Genomic DNA, 26,689 nt, shown 5'->3' with positions numbered 1-26,689 from the left:
ATTTGGCTGAGCATGTTAAGTCAAGGATTTTGGATGCACCTTTACAGTCTGATGTGTTGTTTGGTTCACCTGTGGAAGCTGTTTTAAAGAAAATGGAGGACAAAAGATCTAGATGTGGTAGGCAGGCTCAAGGTTCTTTTAGGCCTAGAACAGGAGTTCACCTGCTCAGACTTCTGGTGAGGCAGACCCAATGACCTGCCTTTTCAGCTGCCAGTAGATTCTTTAATTACTCAAGACAGATGGGTGTTGGACATCATTCACCACGGTTACAGGTTTTATTTCCATACAATGCCCCCTTTCAGCATGCCAGACGCTCCTCCTCCACAAAGAAAACCTTCATGTGTGCTATCAGGGCTAGTGCAGGAAAAGTCTGCGGTTTTCGAGCTGGAGATTCTCATTATCAGTTCTCTGCATTTGCCTTTGGCTTATCTAGTGTTCACAAAAGTTCTGGCTCCAGTGATAGCTTACTTCAGGCTACAAGGAATTCAAATCTATCAAGACCTTCTACAGCATCTGGAATATGTTATAGCAGTGCTAAGATGCCTAGGGTATTCTGTGACGAAATAAAGTCCAGTCTAGTACCCTCTCAAGACATGTGCTTTCTGGGTGTGAGACTGAATACAGCAGCAGATGGCCTTTTTAACCCCGGACAAACAAATGACAGTCCTTCAACATTAGGGTTCATGGCATCTTGTATTCTGGTGCTTCCCACTGTCATTCACATAATACCTGCCTTCAAAGAGAATTTTTGTGGCAGCCCAGGTCACCTAAACAAGGACTCTCTGTGATGACCGGCCAGAAGCGAGTCAGATTTTAACGACAGATGCCAAATGGAAAGTGGATACAAGACAAGTGGCCTGCCAGACTACAGCATCTACATATCAACATGAAGGAGATGTTGGACTTACTTCTTCCAGGACAGGTGTTGATTCTAACAGACAACACAACTGTCATGTGGTACATCAACAAGGCAGGCAAGCAATGATTTATGGGAGGAGACTGCTAAGCTTGCAACTAACTCTTCAGGCAAGGTTTCTGCCAGGAGCACAGAACTCCTTAGCAGATGTGTTAAGCAGACAAATCATGGATACTGGATCTTCATGTATTTCAGACATTGACAGTGTCTTGGGGAACTCAGACATAGATCTGTTAAACTTCTCCACTAAACCACCAGCTGCAAAGTATTGCACAAAGGGGTTTCATCACACAGCTTGGAAAGTGGATGCTCTGTCTTTCAGTTGGGAAAGGATGATTTTGATAGCTCCAGATTGGCCTCGGCAACACTGGTACCCCTACTACGGAGTCTGGTAAGGAAGCCTCCATGGCCTTCACAGCAGGTCTCAACTTCCTCAACAAGTTTTAAATGTGATTATGGAAGCTAGACGACCTAGTACAAAAAATGGAAGAGATTTTTATTTTGGAGTACAGCAAAGAATTTGGAGATTTCTGAGCCTAATTTGGGTGTGGCTCTTCAATATCTTACCGAGTTATTGGACAAAGGGTTGTCCTTCTCTTCTATTAAGATTCATGCTGCAGCAATTTCTGCTCACTATGATTGTGACCCACCTTTGTTTCCTACTCCTGCTTGGGATCTCAATTATGTGTTGGAAAAACTTACTCTACAACCTTTTGAGCCTGCAGCTACTGCTGAATTGAAATTCTTGTCATGGAAGACTGCTTTTCTGTTGGCTATTACTTCTGCAAGGAGGGTGTCTGAGTTGCAGGCCCTTATGGCAGTAGAGTTTTTTTTTTTTTTCCATGGATAGGTATCATTACGTACTAATCCTTCCTTTATGCCTAAGGTGGTTTCTAGTGTGGCTTTAAACCAAACTATTCATTTGCGATTTTGCACACTTTAGATGTACACAGGCAATTAGGACTAAGGATTTTAGGCAGTCTCAGCAGTTGTTTGTTTCTTTTGGCAGCCTGTGTCCAAACAAACTATTTCTAGGTGGATTGGCTTTGCATTGCGTTTTGTTATTCCCATCATGGCAAGGAGATTCCAGCTGGGATTAGGCCTCATTCCACTAGGGCTACTGCCACTTCAGCAAGCATTCTAAGGGGTGGCATATTTTGAAGCAGCTACTTGGAGTTCTGTCATACTTTTCTCTAAGCATTATCACCTTCCTATCTACTCTAAGTCTAGGGCTGGTTTTGCCACAGCTGTTTTGCAAGGCATGTTGTCAGCTCCTCCTTCTTTATGATTTGCCAGCCTCCGGACTGCAGCAATGGAAAACTAAGAACATAGTACAGTTTTGTACCTACCATAAATGTAGATGTTTGGTTATGTAGGTGAGTTTACATGCTTATATTTTTGTATATATTCTTGTATATATTGTACATGTTTTGGTGCAGGTATTTTGGGCCTTGTCTTTTAGGGTCTTCTGACATGGACTGCAGCAATGGAATCCTCGAACATCTACATTTATGGTGAAAAATGGCCAAATCCCCCATGTCACAGTTAGGGTGGGGGGCATTATATGGGAAGCATAGTCCAAGGCACTTGTCCCAGCTGGAGGCCAACTTGCATATCAATGTTCTAGAGATGAAGGCGGTGCTCTTACTGTTGCAGGCATTTCAAGATACCCTCCCTTCAGAATGATTGCAGTACAGACAAGACAAGTTTGTCATTAGTCTGGTACATCAACAAGCAAGGGAGAACTAAATCTTACCCTCTTTGTCGAGAAGCGCTCAGAGTTTGGCAATGAGAGATTTCCTCCAAATGCTCTCTAATGGCAACTCACATTCCTGGGCGCTCCAACGTGATTATGGACAAATTGAGCAGAACCATCCTCATGCCTCATGAATGGCCTGTCAATACAGTGGTGGCAGACGAGATATTCCGCCACTGGGGCCAACCTTGCTGCGACCTCTTTGCTTCTCCTCTGAACAACAAGTGGAGCAGTTAGTTTGCCCTCATCCCCCCCCTCCCAGGGGAGTCCCCCAGAGACACACTCCTTCACGATTGGCCCCATGGTCTATTGTACACCTTTCCTCCAATTCCACTAATATGTCAGTTTCTAAAGAAAGCCAACAGGTCGAAGAACAGAATAATCGTCATTGCCCCATTCTGGCCTCAACAGGTCTGGTTTCCCTTTTTATGGCCTCATCTACTTTGCAAGCCCTGGATTATTGGACCCAACTCCAGACCTTTCGTCCCACCTGGAGGGACTGGTTCATCCAAATGTACATCATCTCAAGCTCATTGCATGGCTTCGCCAGTTCCCATGATTGCCAAGCATCCTTTCCTCACTTTCTGGTCCAGTGCATTGTTCTGGTCCACCACAAATCTTCAACTAGAAAATTGTATCATAACAAATGGAAACAGTTTACTAAATGGTCACTAGACTGTAATCTTGACCCATATTCAGCACCCGAAGATAAAGTTTTAGACTTCTTAGCTTTACTCTCAGCCTCTACTATTCAGGTTCTTCTTGCTGCGATATCTAACTTCCATATTGGTTTTACTTATGTCACATAAACTTTGTAAAGCCTTTTTGAAAGGAACCTTGATGCTTAGACCTCCATATAAAGACCCTCAGCACCATGGGGTTTGAATCTGGTACTTCAGTCTCTGATTTCTCTCCTTTTTGAACCTTCAGCAAGTTGTGACTTAAAGTTCTTGTCCTGGAAAACCTTATCTTTAATAGTTATCATTTCTACCAGAAGAATGTCGGAAATACAAGCATTGTCCTGCAAACCTCTCTACTTAATTTTTCATAAGGACAGAGTCTCCCTCTGAACAAATCCCTCCTTCCTACCAATGGTGGTTTCCAAGTCAAATATCAATCGAACTTTACATTTCCTAGTCTTTTTTCCCAATTTTTCCAATAAAGGGGAGTACTGTTTGCATTTACTAGATGTACACAGACAACTACGTTTCTAATTTCACAGAATGAAGGCTATCAGACAATCGGACCAGCTCTTTATTGCCTTTTATTTCAGTTTCTTTGAAGAGTCCAGTTTCTAAAGTTACTATAGCGAAATGGCTTAAGGACTGCATCACCCTTGTTTACAACAGAAAGGGTCTCCACCCACCAGGATCTGTAAAAGCACATTCAACGAGAGCTATAACAGCATCTGCAGTTTTTCATGCCAGAGCCTCTTTAGATGGTATTTGTGCAGTGGCAACATAAGTATCTCATCATACCTTTATTACTCGTTACAGATTGGACCAGGTCTCTAGGAGGCATGCATCATTTGGCTCAATGGTGCTTTAAGAATATTCTTCCATGAGACCTCCCAAGATTCAGGTAACTCTGTCCCACAGTCAAAGATTACATCAGATAAAGAAGTTATGTCTTACCATAATGTTTCATCTGTGTTGACATTCCCTCCCTTCTTCCACCTACCTTTAGAACTCTTGGTGGATCGAACATTCCCAAAGATTGGCTTCAAAATACAGACACAGATATGGCCTCTTAACTATTATTTCTCATCTGTCACTTTTCTGTGCAAACTCTATCTGAAGTAATTTGGTGAAGAGCATTGTGGGTCGAGCTTAGATCAAGATGTTTGTAAGGCGTGAGCTGCAATAATGGATGTCTGTTCCGAGGCTTGGAACCGAGGCAACAGTCAAGGATTAGGGAAGATTGACAACACAGATGGAACGTTATGGTAAGACACAACTTTTTTTTTCTGCTGTACTTTGGAAATGATAGACTGCATTAATTTTAGGAAAGTGCAAGTAAACAACTGGATTAGTGTTCCATAGCAGGATTTGTTAATCGTAAGGGCACGTTTTGTTAATGTTCCAAGTTTGGCCATGGGAAAGCAGTCAAGACCTATAATAGCAGCAGAAGGAGTTGCTTCTGACACAGTTGTATCAGAAAGGGAAAAAACATTAAAAATTGGAGAAAGCAGAGTATTTGTAGGAAATGGTTATTCATTGTATAGTAAGCAGAAAGGAAGCACGTTTATTCCAGTAATCGGAGGATGTTGAAACCCTGGTGTGAAATTCAAGCTGCTGCATCCAGCTGTTTTCAAAATGTTTTTTCCTGGAGGATCAAAGACATTTTTGGTTCCATAACAGGCTGAGGAGGAAAAAAATTTAGCCAACGAAAAGTGAGCCACTAACCCCAAGACGAGCCTGTTTCTCATTTTTTTATGACACTAATAAATTTCATGTAGAGACAGTCAGTGAAACCTTTTTTATTGCAAAGGAAAATGCCCGATTGAAAAAAAGTATAGGGGTTGACTAGACAAATTAGGAGTTCTTTGGATTTGAACTACAGACTTGTGTTGGAAGGTGGAGATGTTCAAGAAGAAAACAAGCAGGATTGTGAAATTTGGTGAGCAAATGGGAGACTATACATTTTCAGTCCCATTTGATACAGGAATAGACATGTAAAATGGGACTTTGCAAGAAAGACTGGAATTTTTGACCGGGTTAAACCGGTGGGTGAACTTTAAAACATATACTCCACTTTTCATTGTTAATGTTTTAAAGGACATTGAATGAAGCGAAGATGTAACTTTAAGTAAAACAGGTTTTACTCTTATTAATATTTGTATAAATTTTCATGATGTAAATTGCATGCTGTATTGTAAATGGTTTTATATAGTGCTCAGTCAGGGTTAGGGGGAGTCTTAGATACTGCTGTATATTAAATATATTAAAGTAGGAAAGTACTTTTTCTTAGTTGTAAGGTATTTGGGCTTTACACTGTAACAAGATAACTGCTGGATAGAAACAAGTAAACATTCATTTAGTAATGTGATCTTGGGCTGCCGGGGGTGGAAGATATAAATGTATATTAATCACATTATTTGTAAAATATTTCCCTCTTTTATAGAGGAGGAGGTGTAGCTTAATGCCATCAGTTTAAGTTGTAGATTATTTTTTTAAGCAAATAGACTTGAAAAATAAGATAAAATGATGAAAGGCATTGCCATTGGTGGTTCTTGTACTGGTAAAGTCATTAGCTATTTATTTCCATTAGCAAAGGTTTTCAGTAGGAGACATGAAGTCTACAGATGCAGTCAGCCATGAGAGGTCTGGACAGTGTGTTCTGATTGAAATGTACAACAATGCTTTCATGGTTCCACAAAGTCACTAGCTTTTTCGCTTTTTTCCCACCTGTTTTTACTTGGAGATGAGTGATCTGCAGGTGTAAGCAATTAATCATGAGAGGTCTGAATGCTTTTGATTGAAATGTACAAAGCACAAAGCAATTAACATCTAAAGGTACATCATGTACAAGGAAACGAAAAACTAGCAGCAAAACACCAAAGCAACCCTTCCACTGCTCAAAGAACCAGTCGATGGAGGAGCATTATATAGAACTTTATTGCTCTTGTCTTAAAATCAAAATGTCAGTAAAAATAAGGCTATATATATATAGAATTCATTGGCCACCATGTGATAGCAAAACTAATTAAGCTTTAAAGCTGTACATTTGGTTTCTAACCTGTTTTTCATTTACATCCACGTACCACTGTTGTGTAATTCAATAATACTAACATACATAAAATATAAAATTTTTATACTAAAGTTCATTGAATCTGATTACCTATATATTACCACCAAATTAATTCATTAAATATCTTAAAATGTAACAAATTGTATAAATACATATATAAACTTATTTCAAACATAAATATACATTTTTATATATATATAATATACATTAATAAATAAATACTTATGTGAATGCTATAAAATATTATAAATACGTATTCTCAATTTACTTAATAAATGTTTTCTAAACTGTCATTACAAAACTGATACCTGCAATAGTTTATTTGAAATCAATATACTGTTATAAAATTTATAAATATATTGATGTATTAATCTGCTATACTAAAAACATACTTTATTCAAATGGTTAAACAAATTCATATACAATGACATCAATTTACTTATAAATCACAATCTAGCCATTCTTAGTTTAAGGACACTTTTTATATTTATATTATCATTTAAACCGGGACTTGTGGCAGCATCTAGTTTAAGCTGCCACAAGAGTTCCTTATATTCTAAACGCGTTTCCCAGTCTCCCCCTCTACCATCCATTTGCACCTGTTCCAACACAATAAACTTTATACACATCTCAGGACATGAAATTGAGTGTTTATAAAAGGCATTTGTTTCTTTTTTTCTCGAAACTTCATACATATGCTCATAAATTCTCTTTCTCAAAGACCTTTCTGTTTTGCCAACATAAAAACTAAAACACTTGGTACAGTGTCCCAAATAAACTATTCCTTGCGTTGCACAATTTGCATAAATGTTGGCTTTAAAACAAAAATTCCTAGAGGGAATATATAAGGAATCTTTATTTAGAATGTATGTGCATTGCTTGCAACTTCCACATTTATGGGTGCCTTTTTTCAAATTCTTATTGTTACTAATTATTTCTTGTGGTTGAAATTTCTCAAATAGTTCCTTTATGTTAGTGTCCCTACGTCTAGTAAATCTGGGATACCTCGGAATATGTTTACTTAATTTTTCATGTCCTGTTAAAACCGGCCAAAACTTACTAATAACGTCTTCAATTTGTTGTGAATCATTTGAATAAGTATGTATGTAATTGTTAGAAAAAGCAGCATTATTAGTTTCACTAGATTTTGCTTCTAAATCTGGCCCAAGCCTAATAAAGGGGGGTACTTGCTCTCTCTATGTTCTACAACTTCTTTACTTATCACATCTATCAAACCCTCAGGGTAACCCCTTTCTAGAAACATATTTTTTAGTACCAACAATTCTTCCATAAAATGTTCTAGGGTACTTGACATTCTTGATGCCCTTACCATTTGCCCTTTAATTATGCCTTCCTTTTGATAGTAAGGGTGACCACTTGTGTAGTGCAAGTATGTATTAGAAAAGGTAGATTTTCTATATAATTTAGATGTAAACCTGTTAACACAATCCTTAGAGATTGTGACATCCAAATAATTCATTTTTTTATCACTAATAGCATATGTAAAAGACAAAAAATTAGTCGTAGAATTGATGTAATCAAAAAATTCCAAAAATTGTTCCTCGGTACCGGTCCACAATATGCTTATATCATCTAAAAACCTGGTGTAATGCTTTATGCATTCCTTCCATTGAGTGGAAAAGATGAAATCCTGTTCCCATCTATGTAATATTATATTGGCATACATAGAGGCACATGGGGCACCCATTGCCACCCCCTTCTTTTGTCTATATGTTTCTCCATTAAAAAACATGAAATTATTTTTTAATATAATTTCCATGAATTCAACTAATAAATTTATGGTGTTGGTTGACAAAGCTGATTCTTTAACTAATGTTTCATTGTACATCATGTACAAGGCACAAACGAATTACCATCTAAAGGTACATCGGCAAGCAATGAATATTAAGTGAAGATTATACCTGTAGGAAGTAAATGAGTTACACAAGTGGATGCCTTCCAAGCAGGCTTGGTACTTTCAAAACATTTAGTAAAATTGTGCACAGTGATTTAGTTTTGTTTATTTCAAGTTGACCAGGGCACTTTTTCTTATGGCTAATGTATTGTTTACTGAATGCATGCAAGCATTTTTCACATCTGAGAAGGGGATATAGATATAAAACAAAAATTAGCAATTAGTTTAACCAGGACTCTTGCGCTAACGTACATTAGCATGGGTTAACCTAGAATAGGTATTGCCTATGATTGTAACTGTGGATTTGGGGCTACTTCTATCTGGAGGAGAAGGATTATGCTGGCATGTATTCATGTTCCACATAAAATTTGTGTAAAGAGAGTTTTGGGAGAAATAATAAACTTTCAGCAGGGACTATATTATTTATGGGTGTTGATTGGAATATGATTTGCTATTGTAATAATCTATCATGGGATCATAGGCTCTTGACCCATAGGTGATTTTAAGCCTAGCCGTTTCAACCCAATGTAATACCGTAGAGGTGAGGTACTAATCAATACCCATGATTGCATTTAGTGTCCAGTGGCAGTCAGTGGGATTTAGAAGGGAAATGTAACAGAAGAAGGTAGAATTTTGAAGAAATATACAAGTATATGTGATATGGAAGATGTGAATTCAGCAGTAGGAACTTGTACATTTGCATATTCCCCAAGGGATAATAACAAGGCTAGACTAGATAGAAATTATATTTTACAGGAGAATGTATATTTAATTGAAAGCTTTTGACACATCAAATAAATAATTTAGTTTATCTACCAATAAAAACTAAGATAAAGGTGGAGGGTAATTAAGTAAAAATGAGACGTCCTACTTATCTGTCAAAAGGAGAAGAATCTAAGGAATAGGTAATGGACACTTGGAAATGTGGAGGGAAGAAAATTATAGATACGAAAGGTTTTATTTAAAATTATTTAACAAAAAAAACAGATGGGTACCAGCATCTTGTTAGCAAGCTGTATGAACCTTGGTGGAAGTGTTCTCTCAATGATTAGCAAAGTTGATGAGAGGTTCAAGAGCAAGTCCTAGGTAATTTTGTTCTTTAGCATTTGGAACAATATTTCTATTTAGGGAGTGGTACTGATTAGAGTCTCCTTGATGTGGCAGATAGCATGCTGTTAGTTTCAGTAATGCTGATAACTCTGTTTGTAGCCAATCAAATATAAACGACAATGTGTGCTGTACATTTGTTTGTAGAGGATGATGCGTACTGCTAGTTTCAAGCATAAGTATTTTGTCTGTAATCATTACTTTGTTGAGATTGGGTAGGTCCAGGGTAAATTTACTGATTAAGAGGGAAGAGGCTCAGTACAGAGCCTTGGGGAACACCAGAGTTTAATGTGCCTATATCATAATAAACGTGAAAGGTGCTTTTAGGTAATTTTGAAACAGTGAAATTGTGTTGTCACCAAAATTCATCCTTTTAAGTTTGTGAAGAAGAAGGTTATGGTTAATGGTCTCAAAGGTTCTAGTCATAGCTGCAGATATTCCAGCTGTAGTAAGACTTTTGTTAATGTTATAGCTATAATCAGTAGTGGTTGTTAAGGCAGTTAAGTGTACTAAATGAGTTTCTGAAGCCATATTGACTTTGAGAGAGGAGACCGTCACTGGTGATGTTTCTAAACAGCTGTTTGTATACATTTTTCTGAAGTATTTCTGATGTGGGTCAAAGATTGTAAATTGGACTAGACCAGGAATAAAAGCATAATTATGGAGTGTCTAAATTGAGTAATGATAGAAGCAGTAGTTAGGGATAAATTAAAATGTGTGCAGATGTGTGTAAGATGTTTTGCAATTATTTCTGCTGCTAGTTTGAAACATTTAGGGTGGTGTTTACTAAATGTGTAGCCTGAGATGTTTGCATTTAGGAGAAAAAAGCTTTGACTTCTTTGGGTGGGATGGCTGAGAAATGAAAAGTGACAGGATAGTCTGCTAGAGGATATAGGGTTGGGACTAATTAAGGTGATTTGGTAGTTGTTGCTAGGGGTTGGAAATAAGGTGGTGATATCTAATATAGATGAAAGGAGGAAGCTTTTAAAATTTTCAGGGAAGCAGTTAAAGTCTTTTTGTTGTTCAGTTTTGGGATTCTTTAATGAGTTTGTAATCATTCTAGAAGGTTGCATTATTTCTTTCTAGAATAGTGTGGGTTTTAAGGAAAGCATAGATTCTTTGTGTTAAGTACAGTGATTTACTAGTAAAAGTGGAATAAACAGATTTACTACTAGTCGTCGTTCTGGTACATGCCTTTTTTTTTTTTTTTGCTGTTACACAAACTCCGTAAGAATCCTTCAACAAGAAGAGTAGATGCAACCTTTAGGGGATTCTGTATTTGCAAGGAGGAGAGGGTATAGAGATGCATCTCCTAGTTATTGCTATCCTGGATACGATTACATAAACTCTTTAAGAATCCCCTTGTGGCTGACTTGTCATCCTCTGGAGAGTCCATCCATTCTGCTGCCTCAGCTTGTTTAGCACAGACATGACTCTATACCTTGGACAGCTTTTATTTTCACAGTATGCCATGCTAGACTTTTATTAGACAGTACCTCATTGGACATTATGGGTCCAGTTGTCTCAAACGTTTGACCCCCTGCTTTTCACAGGGACTATGTCCAAGTCTTGCTGGTCAAATCCTTATTGGTTAGGAAATCCCGCTCATCGTGTCGTGAAATATTTTCCAGTTATATACTTAGCAGGCATCATTCCCCAAAGATGCATCTGCTTTAGGGTGGAAGACGGTCAGAGTCTCACCTTCATGTAAGCATGCTAGAGATAGGGACTGCTGTTCTGTTTTTGCTGACTTTGTAGGACTATCAAGGAGCCATAGCTGTCCACTAAGTTACCCTGGCTGTTGTCTGATATGTCTTTTGGCAGGGGAGATTTTAAACTAGCCAGTTTGTTGAGAAGTCATGGGAGTCTAGCAATGGATCATATTCTTGGTGAGGGCATGTCCCTATTGGACAGATTCAGCTGCTGCATTTTGATGCCTTGTAAATAACTGAATCAATTCCGTGGCAATCATGGTAAATGTTCATCTTTGGGGAATGCCATTGTGGGACCTTTTTTGCTTCTCCATTAAGCCACAAGTGTATTCTGTTAACTGATCATCCTATGTGTGTATGTGTTTGTGCATGGGGGTAGGGTAAGGATGTTCTTATTTACAAGTGGCTTCCTGGTCTCTTGCCTGTTTTTCCCTAGCCTCTATAGATGATGATCAAGAAAGCCAGAATTCGCAAGGCAAGAATTAGTCTTGTGGCTCTCTTCTGGCCTAGACAGATAGGATTTCCCGTGCTACATCCCTATCTACTGGAGAAATCCTTTCATAACTTTACAAGACAGTGCTGTCTCATCCCTCAAACAAACCTTTATTCAGACCTATCTTCGTAGGTTCATAGGTTGGTACTAGGCTATCGGCCCTAAGGCCTATGCAAGCCTAGCCATAATAATTCCCTGGAAATTTCTTCCCACAATATTTACTTCTCAAAGGCCTTTGACATGGCTTTTCCAGTTCCATTAGTAGTCAACAATCTTGTCATTTTAGTTAGAATGGTTGCCCTCAATCCCTGTTATCAAAGTCTGTGCTTTCCCAAGGCATATCAGTTTAACTGAAGCCATTTTCCATTTGGGTGTCTTGAAAGGGCTTGGATGCTTTTTCAGTCTGCATTATTTCGATTCTTTTTTAATAGCCACAATTTCTGATACTGACCTTATTTACTCCAAGTTCAGTTGGTGGCTCTAATTTCCATTTGGGTATTCGTTCTTATCCTTCATTCTAGGTTAGGTATGGCCGACTAGTAACTCATTTTTCATTTTAGGGCTCTTATTCTGATACTGTACTACCCTGAAATGTTTATTTCAAGCTAGAAAGATGCACCCTTTCTTCTTTTGAAACAGCTGCCTCTGCAGGTTGAAGAGTCCCAGATGACCCTTATTTAAACGGCCACTGCTACTGCTAAAATGGTGTCCAAATTGTTTGCTTTTTCTTTTAAATTTATTTAGTTGGTGTTCCGCAAGGATATGGTACTTGAAAGAAATTATTCTTTTATGCCAGAAGTGGCTGTGTAGTCTAAGTGAAACTGGTCTGTCAGTCTTTGTGTTTTCTTAGCCTGGTATTTGTAATTGGGAGAAATCTTTTGCATTGTATAGATGTCCACAGATAACTTGGATCCTTTGTAGATGGGACCAAGTCTTCTCACAAAGATGACCAACTGTTTTGTTTTTTTTGCCATGTCCAAACTGGGTGAATAAGGATTATAAGCTTATCCTTCCCAAGTAGCAATATGTTTGACCAAATGCATTTAGTTTTGCAACATTAAATATGGCATGCCTTTGTCTGCAACTCTTGGGGCTCTTTCTGCTAGAGTTCAACTATTCCTCTGCCTTTTCTGTAATGTTACTTTAAAGTTTGCAACTGCATCTTGAGATTCCTTGAACACCTTTGAGAGGCAGTACTCATTGGATGTCATTTCTAAGTCCAGGTATTCTTTTGGGGCCAATGTTATCTATGATATGCTTCCATGAAGGTATCCAGACAGGTAGATTTGCTTGGGACTCTGTCCTTTTGATCTGAGAAGATTGACTTATTATGAGAAAACAGTATTTTTCATAATCTTAGGTTTGTAGCAAGACTTGCTGTCTCGCATCCCCATCTTTGATAGATCTCGTGGAATTTAATCCATTTTATTTTCTCATTTTTTTTTCCTTCTGCTGTCTGCTTCTTCAGCAAGACTGACTGGAGAATGTAATATATGTGGTATGCGATGAGAATGTGGAGGATTGCTGACAGCCTGGTGCAGATTTATCTGCTGAGTGGTGCTAATGTCCAAAGTGCAAGTCCTGTTGTTTTACAGAAGATGGACATACGCTATTATGGTAATATAGAACTTTTCAGTATGGTGTCCGATCCCATGAGAACTACGTTTTTAATTTTTTGTGGCGACAAGTTATGTCTTTAGATATGTAAGGGGATGGGTCTCCTTGTCTCTGTAACACTGAACATAGTTCTTTGATTGTGCACTTTGCACACAGGTTTTCTACATATATATTTATATTCTGTATGCACTCTGCTGATTGTCAATGATTTAATTTACTCATTCTCTTAGAACCCACTTAATTCATTGCAGGCACACGGAAGAGCCATGGCATATCCCAGCATGCAGTGGATGCAAGACATAGAACTTATCTTGAGTGAGGTGGCAACCTATCACAGGAAGTGTACAGACATACTCAGAGGTGTCCGTACACACACAAACACACACACACACACGCACACCAGTGGACAGTTTAGAAGATCATAGGTTCACCTGTGTTATGTTTTTTTTTGGATGTGAAAAGAAACTGGAGCACCTTGTGAAAACCTGCTTAGGCACAGGTGGAACATGCAGACTCAGAATGAGGCAATCCCAACTGAGAAACACTGGAGAACCAAGCACTGTGAGGCTGCTGCACTAACTGTACCTTAACTGTTCCACCTGATGATCATTTCATTTCATTGTTTGTTTATGTATGCAGTTATTTTCATTTTGTTTGATTGATGACATGTTAAAGCCATGATTTTCCTGTTTTAGTTTTATAATTTAAATAAAATATACTTTATTATTGCTTTCAGCCTTAGAAACCAACCAGAGATCATAGTTATATCTCCAAGGTTTGATAAGAAAAGTAAGTAGTTTCTGTATTTTATTTAATATAGACTTATTTTTATGTTCAGGGTAGTTTATGTAATATGCATATTTTTTTTGTTTATTTCTGTTTCATATTTCATTAATTTTGTAATTCCAACAAATATTTTTCGTTGAATTTACATGCATATTTGCATCTTAATGGAACACGTTATTTATGCAATAGTTAATAATATACTGATAGTTTGCTGTGCAGACTTACTTGGGTCATGGAAGATAGTATAAGCATATCATTTTTTTCCATCATAGTTTCCAGTGGTATTCTGTAGGAAAGATGATTTGTTTATGATTGAGTTTGATGATGATATGACCTGTACTAATTGCAGAGTGGGTAACAATGGTTCGGGAGCAGAAAGATCCAGACTTGGCTGTATGATATACTAAGATATCACCATCCCTAGAGTTTTGCACAGTTTTTTCCAGATTGTTTTGATTAGTATAGTTAATTTACGTTTGGGTTATTTCATGTTGAGTAGTTTACCCAGTCATTCATTTGTGCAGTCCTTGTGAGGGATTTTAAGTGCCATTCATTGATGTTTATATTGTGAAATGTAATCAGGAAATACTCATGCTCTGCAGGGGCCGTGGATGGTGTATGATAAATTTCTTTTGTATTATATTTAGGACTACTGACATTAATATGAGCCTTTTCTGATCCTGAATTTTTTCTTGGCTTTGGGCTTTAATTTGTTCTTTTACAAAGACTGCGATACTGCCAGCTATCCCATCAGATTTTTGGTTGTGAAAGTAATTGCACTTACTGGATATGCATTTTGGATACTAAAACCATATAATGGTGCAGATACTAGCATTCTCTAAGTATAAGGGAGATTTCTAAATCACTCATTTTATTATTGTAATGTCTGGTATTCATCCAAGCCATTTTCACCTCTGTTTTTATATATGGTCTATCCTTCATTTGTTTTTAAGAATTTGAAGGGATGATACCAACTTTCTTGGTGCTTGAGCTGGTGATGTGTATATCCCTGGTGCTGATTTGTATAGATGCCTGTGTCTGCCCTAGTACTGAGGCTCAGAAGCACCAGGTTTGTGGCACTTTCTGCTTTGCCAGTACTGGTACTGCCTCAGATGTTTTTGCCCTGAGTGAGGGGATTTCAAGTCTGTGAGGCTCTTGCAGCAGTATGAAGGGACCTCATGTCATGAAAAATCTGCCTCCAAATAGAACAAACTCTTTCACCTTTTGAGACCCCCCCCCCCCAGGGCCCTGTAAGGCTTTGAAGAAAACTAAGTATATCAAGTCCCTCCAAGGAGCTATCTGTGAAAGGCTTAGTTGAGGGTTAGGGAACTACTTCCCCAACCTCTTCCCCAGATGGCCCAGAATTTGAAGAATACCTGGGACTTGTACATCATTAGGGTGAGGGTGAGGGGTGGCCAACTGGTCTTCCCTCCCATTAACATTAATTTCTTAAGGCCTGCATTTTATCACAGGAGTCATCCTTGATGGTCCCACATCACCCTTTTGAACTTCTTAAACACCATCAAGATTGCATGGAAAAAATAGATATGGTGACCCCCATCCCCAGGAAAGCTGATATATCTTATGAACTTGTGTGTGGACTACCTTGTGCTGAAGCCTTCTAAGTCTGATAGCATTTTGTGCAGAAGCCCTCAGAAAGTCTGTCACATGTCAGAGCCATGATTTCCATTCCCCTAAAGAGGAATCCAGAGCTGAAGAGAGGTTTGGGAAGTGCGTTAATGCACCCACTACATTTTTGTTTTTGCACTGGACAATAGCCAGTGAAATGCATCAGTTGCTTAAGGGGTTGTTGTATTCGTTGTTAAGAGAAGTCGATGTCCCTGGCCTCAAATGTCTGTAACATGAGCCACTTTCTGATGTGTGTTATATATAGTGCTGCATCAGGGGCTGCCAGAGCTGCAGAATCTAGCATTGTTGTCCAGTGGTGCTTTTTGCTTATTCTTACAGATTACACTGAGGATACCAAGGTAACTTTTCTGTGTTCTAATTTCTCAGGTCCCCATATTTTTGGAAAGGTCCACTAGCACCTGGAGAATGGGACAAAACCCTGATGATAATGTTTTAGAATTCCCTTTCTTAGACTCAGAGAAGCCATTGCCAGATGTGGTTTCAACATGGCATACAGCTGCAAGTTAAGCAGAAGGCTTATGAGATGAAGTCCAACACTACAGCAACGTGCAACAAGGCCACTGACATAGAATCAGAGGTTCCTGAAGTTCCCAAGGAAGCTAGGTAACATCTGTGGTTGGAAAGCAGTGGTTCCATGACCTGGTTTTGACTATCCCTCTCCAAAGGCAGTTGGGAGTCACCTGTCTGTCCATCCTTCCCCTTGGATCAGTATCCAAGGACAGAGGAGTGAGAGCAGTAATATCCTGAGTGTGTTTAATTCTCTTTCTAGCCCCTCCCATCCACTTTGCTGCCCTTGCCAGATGTCCCACCATGTCAGAAACATGCAGCAGGGCAGGAAGTCAGCAGACATTTGCAAAGAAATAAACACCTGGAAATTCTTAATCTAGCTGTGTGATGTGATGAAATCGAAAAATGTACTGACAAAACCTTACATTTTTCGATTTCAACTTTTTTCTTTTTTTCCTTTAAACCTGCATCGTTCGCTGAAGCCTGAGATGCTATTGGAGGTTACAGTCACATGCTGACGACTCCGAGTGCATCAATTCCTCCTCAAACTGCATCTCCCTTTACGACCGTTGACAGCTGGATAGAGTTAGTCAGAGACAGTCCAAGAACTCTTTACTTTAGCTCATTGAAGTCAGATCATTGGATTCGACTGTGTGTCCTGTGCAGCACTTAAGGTATGTTACTGATCAATGCACATCAAGAAAAAAGCTTTTTTTTTTTTTTTTTTTTAGCTTGGCTTGGTGGTGCCAAAACGTAGTGTGGGCGCACTTGCTTTTTTTTTTACACTAAATCAAGCTTGGTGCCAAACGCGAAAAGTGGCGTTAAGCACTTGGAACAACTCATCCTGATGAGAAAATACTATATTTATGCAGGCATTTGTATCTGGGTCAGGGTGATTTATTTGTATTTACCAGAAACTGTTATAATTGCAAAAGTTCAGTCTGAGTTACAAAAAAATTAATGAAAAGAAAATTTTAGTTGTGCTTCTTTGCTTCGTTTTAGATCAAGTTTTTAATTGCGAATTGCTGCACTTTAGTGAAACTGTATTTTGACTACGCACTCTTGCAATCCTTAGTAACTAAGTGTGTGTGACTGGGACATGGTTAATGTTCTGTCATGGGCTTCTCTAGTGCTATTATATGCTCAGTTTCCTCTGTTGTAAGCTGGAAAAAATAAGTAATCGGAAAATTAATGCCGGAAAATCTTTACTCAAGGGCTATAGTATAGCCTCCTACTATAAGCCGAGTCAATACAAGAATTCAGGACAAGAACATTTCTCAGTGACAAGTTAAATCCTTAAAACAGGATGTAGCTTCATCACACGCCAGTTATTTTTGACTCAATTAGACTTCTGTTGCAGATGACTTCCCGCCTTGGAACAGGAGTGTCAAGAGTAGACTGTAACAGCAGTACAGCTGGTTGTGTCTGTTGTCTGTCACTGTTTGGGAGGAAATAAATCAAACGATGCATAAGGTAACAGTGAGGAAGAGACCACAGACGCTGCTAGTAGAATAAGGAAACAGTAAATTGTATCCCTGTTCCATCTGAAAGGGACATGGGCTCAAGGTTGGTAAACAAAACCTAGTTGTTAACAGCTGTGCTGTGTGTTAAAGAGTCTCTTTATACAAGTTTGGAGATCTCTTCTTCCTGAACTATTTGTTGTCATTGTTCTAAATGCAAACTACATCAGTCTTGTTAGAAGTCTATTTTGGCATGGCATGTGACATTGAGTAAGTGTTGTTCATATTGATTTTATCTAGTGATGGAGGGAACACTGGGGAAAAACCGAGAGAGTGATAGCTTGTTGGCATATTATCATCTTCTGCTGTTTTGCCCTTAGATGCAATTTTGTAATGTAATCTTGGTTTCTTGGGTTTGCTGTGTTTGGGACTTGCATTTGTGTGTAATTTTGTTTCCTCAGCTTTAGTCATAACTTAAGTGTATATGTTTTATTCAGTATGACATCATAGCAGCTTTTGATTATCTGTTTATGTAGCCTTCTCTGCACTTAGCATATTTCCTGATGCCTGCTAGAGTTTTCTCAGGAGTCTATGGTTTCTTGCAACATCACAAATAATTGGACATTTGAAATGACATTTTTAAAAGAAAACTCCATCCAAAAACTAAAAGTGTGTGTGTGTGTGTGTGTGTGTGTGTGTGTGTGTGTGTGTGTGTAAATAGGTAGTGAGAAAGGTATGGGTGTGTGTGTGTAAGAAATAGGTAGGAAAGGTGTGTGTGAGTGTGTGTGTGTGTGTGTGTGTGTGTGTGTGTGTGTGTGTGTGTGTGTGTGTGTGTGTGTGTGTGTGTGTGTAAGAGGGAGGTAGCTAGGTCTGTGTGTGTATAAGTAAGTAAGGAGGGGTCATACCTCACAATTATCCAGATTTTTGCCTCATATTTTCGATTTGTTTCTCATAAAATTGTGTTTTTTTCTTGCAAATCACTGAGGATTGAAGTCAGAAAATGTTGGCAGACATTTGAGTTTTAGGCTTCATATCCTCAGAAAATACATACTAATACAAAACGTGTTCTATCCACTTTCTAAGGAGGTATGGGAATGTATGTTTGTGTCATATCTCAGAACTGTAAAGATTTTCACAGAATGTCTAGATTTTTGCTTTATATTTTTGGTCTGTTCCTCATAAAAAATATTTTTTTTCTTGATAAATCACTGGGATGAGCTAAGGATTAAAGTTATTAAATAATGATAAGTATTTGAGCTTCAGACTTCATCCTTTAGAAAATGCATTCTAACACAAATCCTGTTATTATAGCAACTTTCTAAATGGGTCCCTAGTTTTGGGCCCTGGTCCCCAACACTATAACAGGCTTTGTCCAGATTTCTTGTGCTAAGAGATTGAGAGGTATGGTGTGTGTGTGTGTGTGTGTGTGTGTGTATAAAAGTGAGGTAGCATACCCCTCGGCTGTCCAGGTTTTGCAGAATGTGCAGATTTTTGCTCCATATTCCTCCTAAATGGATTGAAGTTGCTAAATAATAACAGATGTTTGAGTTTTAGACCTCATATCCTTTAGAAAAATGCATACTAACAAATTCTGTTATTTTTAGCAACTTTCTAAGTTCATGAGGGCAATATTTATAATCTCTCCCTGTTTATTTTAGGCTTTGTCCAGATTTCTTGCACTAAGCCGATGAGGGTTGTGTGTGTGAGAGTATGAAATGCCCTAGTTAGAGTTAGCAGGTGGAATTTATTTTCAAGTGTATTTTTGGACTTGTGAGCTTCAAGGAAAAAATTACTGCTGCTCACTAAGCCTGCTTAAAATGTGCAACTGTTTTAATAAGCAAATGGTATCACTGTTGTGGTATAAGATTTGAAAGCAGTGTTAGTAGCACAGTAGGTAGCATGCTTGCATCTTGCTGTAGAGGGCTATAGGTTCTACTCCCACAGCATATAGATTTGTATTTTAGGGATGGTGTGCTGCAGTCCTGAGAATGTCCTCCTTTGGAGGAAATGCCTAGTAACTATGAACCAGTTTTCAACTTGCCACCCATTCCCTATTGCAGTATACCAACTTACCATTTTTAATGTAGCATAGGCAATTTATTCTTTAAGATCAGTAGGCACTGAAATATAAAGTTTTCTAGCAACAACCGTTGCATTAGTTTCAGATCTCTTTAATGTGGAATTTATTCAGATGACTTACTTCTGCAGAGATTCTGCATATTGATTGATATCGGTGGACAGAAGTTTGAGTGGCCCTTTATGGCTGAAATGTTCTGAATTGGGCAGGTTGTCATTATTGGTTCATATGATTTGTTTCATTGCTTAAAGGAAAAATGTTCAGAACTATAAATTTAAAACACACTCTAGCAAGTGGTGCTGTATTATACAAGGGATATAATTCAATTATTATATAGTATAATTAATACAGTCAGGAAGGTGAATCAAATAACTTTTGATTGGTTCTAAAAATGTGTGCAAGGAGCCTATGATTTGAAAACAGCCCAAAGGTAAACTTACCCTGCCACTGGCCAGATGCATTTTCTTTGAATCTGGTTTCAGTTTCAAAGGTAGAGAAGTTGTAATGCTAAGTCTCTTTTCATTGTAAGACTATTGCTTTGTTTAGGTTTAGTAAATGTCTATCAGTGTTTGTGCTATAAAATTTGAAATAAAAGTTGTAAATGAAATCCAAATATCTGTAATTATTGTAGAAGTAAAGCATAAAACAGTATGCACACAGAGATTTAAACAGTGTCTATGACAAATAGGGAGAAATAGTAATGGGACACTGGAATGGCTGTGTGGGCGGGGGTGTGGCTGTGTGGGCGGGGCAGCAGAGGGGGTGTGGCTGCATGGGCGGGGCTTGGGTTTGCACCCCCCTGCAAAAAATCCTGCGGGCTCCCTTGGCAGGAAGTCAGCAGACATTTGCAAAGAAATAAACACCTGGAAATTCTTATCAGTCTATAAATGGTTAGGATATTGTTTCAGGCTCTGTTTTGGTGCTAGAGAAATTGGAGGACCTTTTGTGTCAGCAGCCTAAATATATGTATCCCAAAATGAACCTTTCATGTGGTCTGGTTAGGTGACTTGCTGTTTACAGTTGTATAGTAGGCCAATGGAAACTGAAGGAATTAAAGCCTGGACTACAGGAAGTAGCTTGTTAACAGCTCCTAGAGTGTTACTAGGTTAATGACCTAGTTGGCCTTTCTAAGCCTAGCCAAGTTTTCCTGAAAGAATAATGAAGACTTGTATCTAAATAGGACATCAAGGGCCAGGCATTTATAAGCTAACTCTATCCATAGGGGACATGGGTGCCAGGCCTATTGTAAATTTCCTTTTCCCCATCCACTGGTCTAGGTTACACTTAAATTGGATAATAGACAAATTCAGCTTTACATGGGTGTGAAGCCTGTTCCATAGGAGGAGCAGTGTCTGGGACACCTGTCTGTCTCTCCAGCAAGTTCTGTTTAAGTTGCAGACAAAATTCAGGTCCTTAGACATTGTATTTCTTGTACTGTTTCACTTGCAAATATGCAGGAGATTCATAAGTGTGGGGTTTACGGATGTCTTGTAAGCCATGCATAGATCACCCCTCAACAATCTATAGGAGACTTAGTAGAGGGAAAGGGCTTTAAGGTGCTCTGTTTAAGGGAGGTTTGTTACTCCTTGTATTCTTTTTGTACCAAATCTCTGAGGTCCCTCTAGTTGCTTCATATGCGTGGTCAGGTACATACCAAAGGGAGCATTGTACTCTGATAAGGCCAGAGTACAGTGGGATAATGACCTCTTTGAACCTAGGTGCCATGCCCTTACTTTTAAGTTGCATAGCATAAAAGGATTTCCTCACTAGTTTGGTTACATGGTGGTCATAGGTAAGATTACTGTCTATGTGCGGCGTCTATATCAGAACAGCGAACGCTAAAAATAGCAAATGCTATTCTGTCTAACTATAAAGTTTGAAAGCCAAAAATGTTAAAGTCACAGATCAACGAATTTTTTCCCAGGGAAAAAATTCTCTAATCCAAATTATATATATATATATATATATATATATATATATATATATATATATTATATATGTGTGTGTGTGTATATGTATATACATACACAAACAAAATAAAGTGGGGGGCTTCACCCCCCACACCCCACAGCTTAAATATACCAACTCCCGACATCGCACCACAGTGGAGAAAACCGTGAACTCCCAAGAACGGCCCAGCAATTTTTTCCCTGGGGAAAAAATCGCTGTTCCGTGACTTTGACGTTTTCAGCTTTTGAACTTTACAGTTCGACAGAAGAGCGTTCACTATTTTCAGCGTTCGCTCTTCTGATAAGGAACCTATGTGCGTACCCAGATCTGTGACCACTGGGTCAACTCTTTGGGGTGTATTATCAGCATGGTAATTAGCTGGGATGGTTGACTTCCCAAAGAGTACAATTATGCATTTCTTAACATTGAGTAAGACCATGGCTTTGGCACCATTTATTAGTCAGAGATAGGTCTTGAAGAATGCTAGTGTCTGCAGGGAAGTCTATGATGACCCCCAGCTTGCAGACATCTACAAACTTAGTTAACTGTAAACTTTCAGTGTTTGCTTCAACTGCAGAGAAATAGGTGCCAAAAAAGGAGCAGGACCAGTACTGAGCCCTGGGGACTCTGTTAGTGACTGGATTCTTGATGGAGGTGGTCTCACCTGTTTTGACCTCGTGGGTTCTATTCATGAGCAATTTAGCTATCCAGCAGGTGGAAAAAGGGTTTATACCTAATTTTGTGAGCTTGTCTGTAATGCTTTTTGCATCAAAAGCCTTGGCCAGGTCAAAGTAATCTTGCCCTCATACATTGGTTTGGTGACCCTCTCAAAGAAGTCCACCAGGTGTAATACGCGTGAATTTCCCTTAACAAAGCTGTACTGTGATGAGCCAGCTTTTGTAGGTTACCTATGTCCTCATTTATCATGTCCATGATGATTCTTTGCATGGACTTGCATATGAGGCTGGTCAGACTTATGGACCTGTGTGTGGCACAGTGGTGCAGCAATTAGCATTGTCACCTCACAGCAAGAGGTTCTCCTGTTTGATTCTTATCTGGGGTGCCTTCTGTAAGGTATCTGCATGTCTTTCCTGTGTACGTGTGGGTTTCCTCTGGGTGCTCCGCTTTCCTCCCACATTTCAAAGACATGCTTCTGGAGCATTTCTCCCTGGGCCTCCGCTGAAAATGGGCTCTGTCCCAGTCTGATTTTCCCAGTAAACAAATGTTAAATAAATAGTTACCCAGATCAGTGGTTGGACTTCCTTTGTGCAGGGGAAATAACTGTAGCCATATTCCTTGGGCACAAAACCTGACTATAGTCTCCAGTTGAAAAGTGATTCAAGTGGACCATAGAGGTAGTTTCATGCTACTTAGCATCCTGGGATGTTATCGAGGGCCTATTGATGCAGCGTTTTTGGCCTTGGAAAGTGCATTGAAGACCTGTTCACTAGTAATGGATGGAGGGATTGTGGTATGCAGTATTTCCTTTGGACCGTTGAGGGGTGGGGTTGGGGTTTTTGAGCTCAACCTATTAGACAAAAGATTGGCAATGGCCTCCAGTTCATTGTGGGTATTGCCATTTACAATAAGTTCTGCGCATTGCTGTGTATTTTCCTTGAGGTTATGGCCATGGCTGTAGAAAGCTGTGTGGTTGTCCTTTGCTTGAGAAGCTATTTTTCTTTCAAATTTAGCCTTTGAAGTATTGATTAACCCTCTTAGCTGCCTGGTTAGATTGATCAGGTTTTTTTTTTTTTTTTTTTTAGTATGTTAGGCTTGGTTCTACACTTGGCCAAGATTTTTTTTTTCTTTTGTTGTATAACTTTTTGATATTGTGATTCCACCAGGGTAGCTTGTCTTTTGAGTTTGTCTTGCTCTTCATATGAGTGGACACTCAGCATATGCTATGGTGTTGACTGGGTTTGACGGTGTTTGGAATTTAGCCACAGTATCTTAATAGAGGTTAGCTTTGGAATAGTTCCTAAAGATTTTTTGTTTTTGTTTTACTGGCTCACTGGATTTAATTTTTATTTCAAGCAATACTGCTTTATGGTCAGATCTGACAAGTGAGGATATTACATTGGGTGAGGAGCATCGCTTCCCCATGTTTGCAAGTACAAGGTCAAGGATGTTTGTACGTCCTGGGAGGAGAACATACCAACTGTTCAGGATGTTGATATTAACAAAGTTTATAAATTGCTGGGCTTGTGCATTAGAAGTGTTGTAGGATTCCCAGTCTGTAGAGGTAGTATTGGGTTGAACAGTGAGGGACTGTAGTACTTTGAGAAAGGTAGTATGCGTTTCTTGGGACATGGAGGGGGACCTATAGGTGGCAAGGTTATGATACAAGATCTTGTTTACTGTGAGTTGCACATGTGTGAAAACCAGTGGATCATACACTTTAACTAGTCTGGATGTGAGCTTGTTTTTAATGTAGACTGAGACTGTTTCACATTTAGTTCCCTCTTGTGCAGTAGGTGGGCTAAAGGTGTGAAAGGCATTGTAATGTTGCACTATCGGGGGTACTCTCTGTGACTTTAAAATATGTGTCCGTTACTACACAAATGTCTACACTCCAAGGAGAGAAAGGCTTGCAGGGAGTGCAGCTTCTTGTTAAGACTTCTAGCATTGAGCAGTACCACCTTCAGGTATTCCTTTGTAGATTCAGTTAAGTTGGGAGGTTTATGAGTTTGGCATTTCCTGAAAAAGGCGCTGTGGGGGTGGAAAGGTCTTCGCCAATATCCAAAAGCCCAGATGGGATAAGTGCAGAACTTCCCTGGCAAAGTATCATGATCTGTCATCCATGTCCTCCAAGGTCATCAAATATTGTACCCCCTTGGATTGACACCAGAAGTTAAGCCAATTGTTAAAATCAATCATTTTTATTTATTTATTTAACATTTGTTGACCGGGAAAGTCCGACTAGGTTCCACAGAGCCTGTTTTCAGTGGAGGCCCGGGGAGAAATGCTCCAGATGCATGTCTTTGGAATGTGGGAGGAAACCGGAGTACCCGGAGGAAACCCATGCGAGCACAGGGAGAACATGCAAACTCCACACAGAAGGCACCCCAGCCAAGAATCGAACCGGAGAACCTCTTGCTGTGAGGCGTCAACGTTAACCGCTGCACCAAATGTGGTGGCCATTGTGTGCCCATTTTGTGCCAAATGTGCCCATTTTCTGTGGGTAATGTGGCATCATCCTTTGAGAAGGTAGTATGCTGCTCAGTGCTTGGTTAATACTTGGTGAGGCATATAATCAGTGAGCTTGATCATGCCTTGCTTCATATTATAAATGGAGGTATGTCTCAGGACATTAACACCCATGTGGACTGTGACAGTGTCATATTTGTAGCAGTGACCTGAGTGCCTGTGTGACTTGACAGATCCTTACCCTGAAAAAGCAGCTAACCATGATACCCTCCTTACTCAGTCTGGTGAGGGGGACATTGGTGTGCCTTACTATAGCATCACCAATGACCAGGAACATTGTTTTTTTGCTGGTTTGCCTTAAGGGCTTAGCAGAAGAGGCATTGGATACAGTGTTACTATATAGCTGTGGGTGATATTTTAACTGAGTGTTTATGTGATGGCTTAGGACCCTTTTTTTGATTGTGCTGTGCATGAAGTCATAGTGTTTTAGGAAGGTTACCTGTAAGTGCCTCAGCATAAGTAATTTTGTGTGTAGGGTCTTTACTCTGTGCAGCAGGAGTGGTGCAGGTGTCATTGATAACCTCTATACGATTAGTTCTGGTTGTATGAGAGTTTTGCCTCCAGCATTTAATTGTCTTTACACCTCTCGCATACTTTATCTGTTTTATTAAGAGTAAATGGGTTGTCACTGTACATGAGGCAGTTTTTGCTATGCCTCTGAATACTCATCTCAACCAGTCTGGCCACAGAGAGAGTTAGAAATCACATATCCATGGCTGCTGATCTACTAGGTAGGAGTGAGGGAAATTTAAATAGTGATTAGGCAAACAACACAAGGAGCTTGATTATCAACACTCAGCTATGTGCAAACTAGATGCTCTAGTAGTTGAAAAGAAATCTGTCTAGACAGTAAGGGCATTTTAAGGGAAACTTGCACTGGAAGAGTTTGTTGGCAACACAGATTACAAGGGGGGAATCACACTGCAAGATAACTGCATATATATATGGATCACTGCTAGGCTCTGCTGTGTGGAGAGCAGTAGTTCTAACTAAAACTGCTAACCTTAAGAAATTCAGTTGTTCAATGCAGAAACACTCAATTAATGCAGTTGTGACAAAACCAGTGTGAAAGATAAGTGCCAAAACAGTAAACATGGTAATGTAAGTCTTAGCTTTTGCAGAGTTTAGCAGGAACCAGCAACACTCTTCTTTTCAAGTAGCGTGGTTGCCAAACATCATCAAATGCCTCAGGCACATTTTAAACAAGCTAGCCCTCTAGCCAATCAAATAAAGGCACATTAAGATTTACATCAGCAATTCCCAGCACAGAAGGGTGGAAGCTATCCTGTCCTCCCACAGGAGTGTAGACCACAAACCTTCCTGTTGTAAGGCAACTAGTTTGGAGCCTGAGTGCTTAAATCAGAACTAAGAGCCTTAGAATAACAGTTACAATGTAATCGCTCTCCTAACAAGCAGTAATAAATGTAGCAGATTAAATACAACTGAACACTTTTAAGAATCTGCAGTGAAAAGCTAAATAAAGGAGGAATAAACATAAATGCAGTAAAAACAGTTGAATAAAGTGCATTTTTTAGTAAGTGGGAAAGTAGTAAACAGAAGATAATTCAAGTTTGAGAGAATAAGGGATGCACTGGGGGTTTCCCTAGTTGATCACTCACATGCACCTGGGAGGAGTGTCCAAAGTCAGATTAACACTAGGGGTGGGCAATTCAAAGGCCACTGAGTTTAAAAGAACAAAAAAGTAAAACAAAGCAAAATGCAATATGAGTAAAGATAAAAAAAAATGGAAGTAACCAAACTGTAAATGAATAACTGCAATCCAAAA

At 39.1% G+C, this 26,689-nt stretch overlaps 1 protein-coding gene across 6 annotated transcripts in view; it reads left to right on the top strand.

Annotated features, from left to right (window-relative positions):
• Nucleotides 1-26,689, top strand: part of CLCN3 (chloride voltage-gated channel 3) — a 1,613,231-nt gene that overhangs the window by 155,583 nt on the left and 1,430,959 nt on the right. The window contains exon 2 of one of the 6 annotated variants that reach the window (XM_044062567.1): nt 14,003-14,055. The exons of the other annotated variants lie outside the window; for them this stretch is intronic. The gene's annotated coding sequence lies outside the window, so the exon portion shown is untranslated. The remainder of the gene's footprint in view (nt 1-14,002; nt 14,056-26,689) is intronic. 6 annotated transcript variants of the gene reach the window in all.

This window comes from Protopterus annectens, chromosome 2.part1, assembly GCF_019279795.1.
Source record: "Protopterus annectens isolate FY-2018-M chromosome 2.part1, PAN1.0, whole genome shotgun sequence".
Classification (NCBI taxonomy): domain Eukaryota; kingdom Metazoa; phylum Chordata; order Ceratodontiformes; family Protopteridae; genus Protopterus; species Protopterus annectens.
This window is presented reverse-complemented; position numbering and strand designations above follow the sequence as displayed.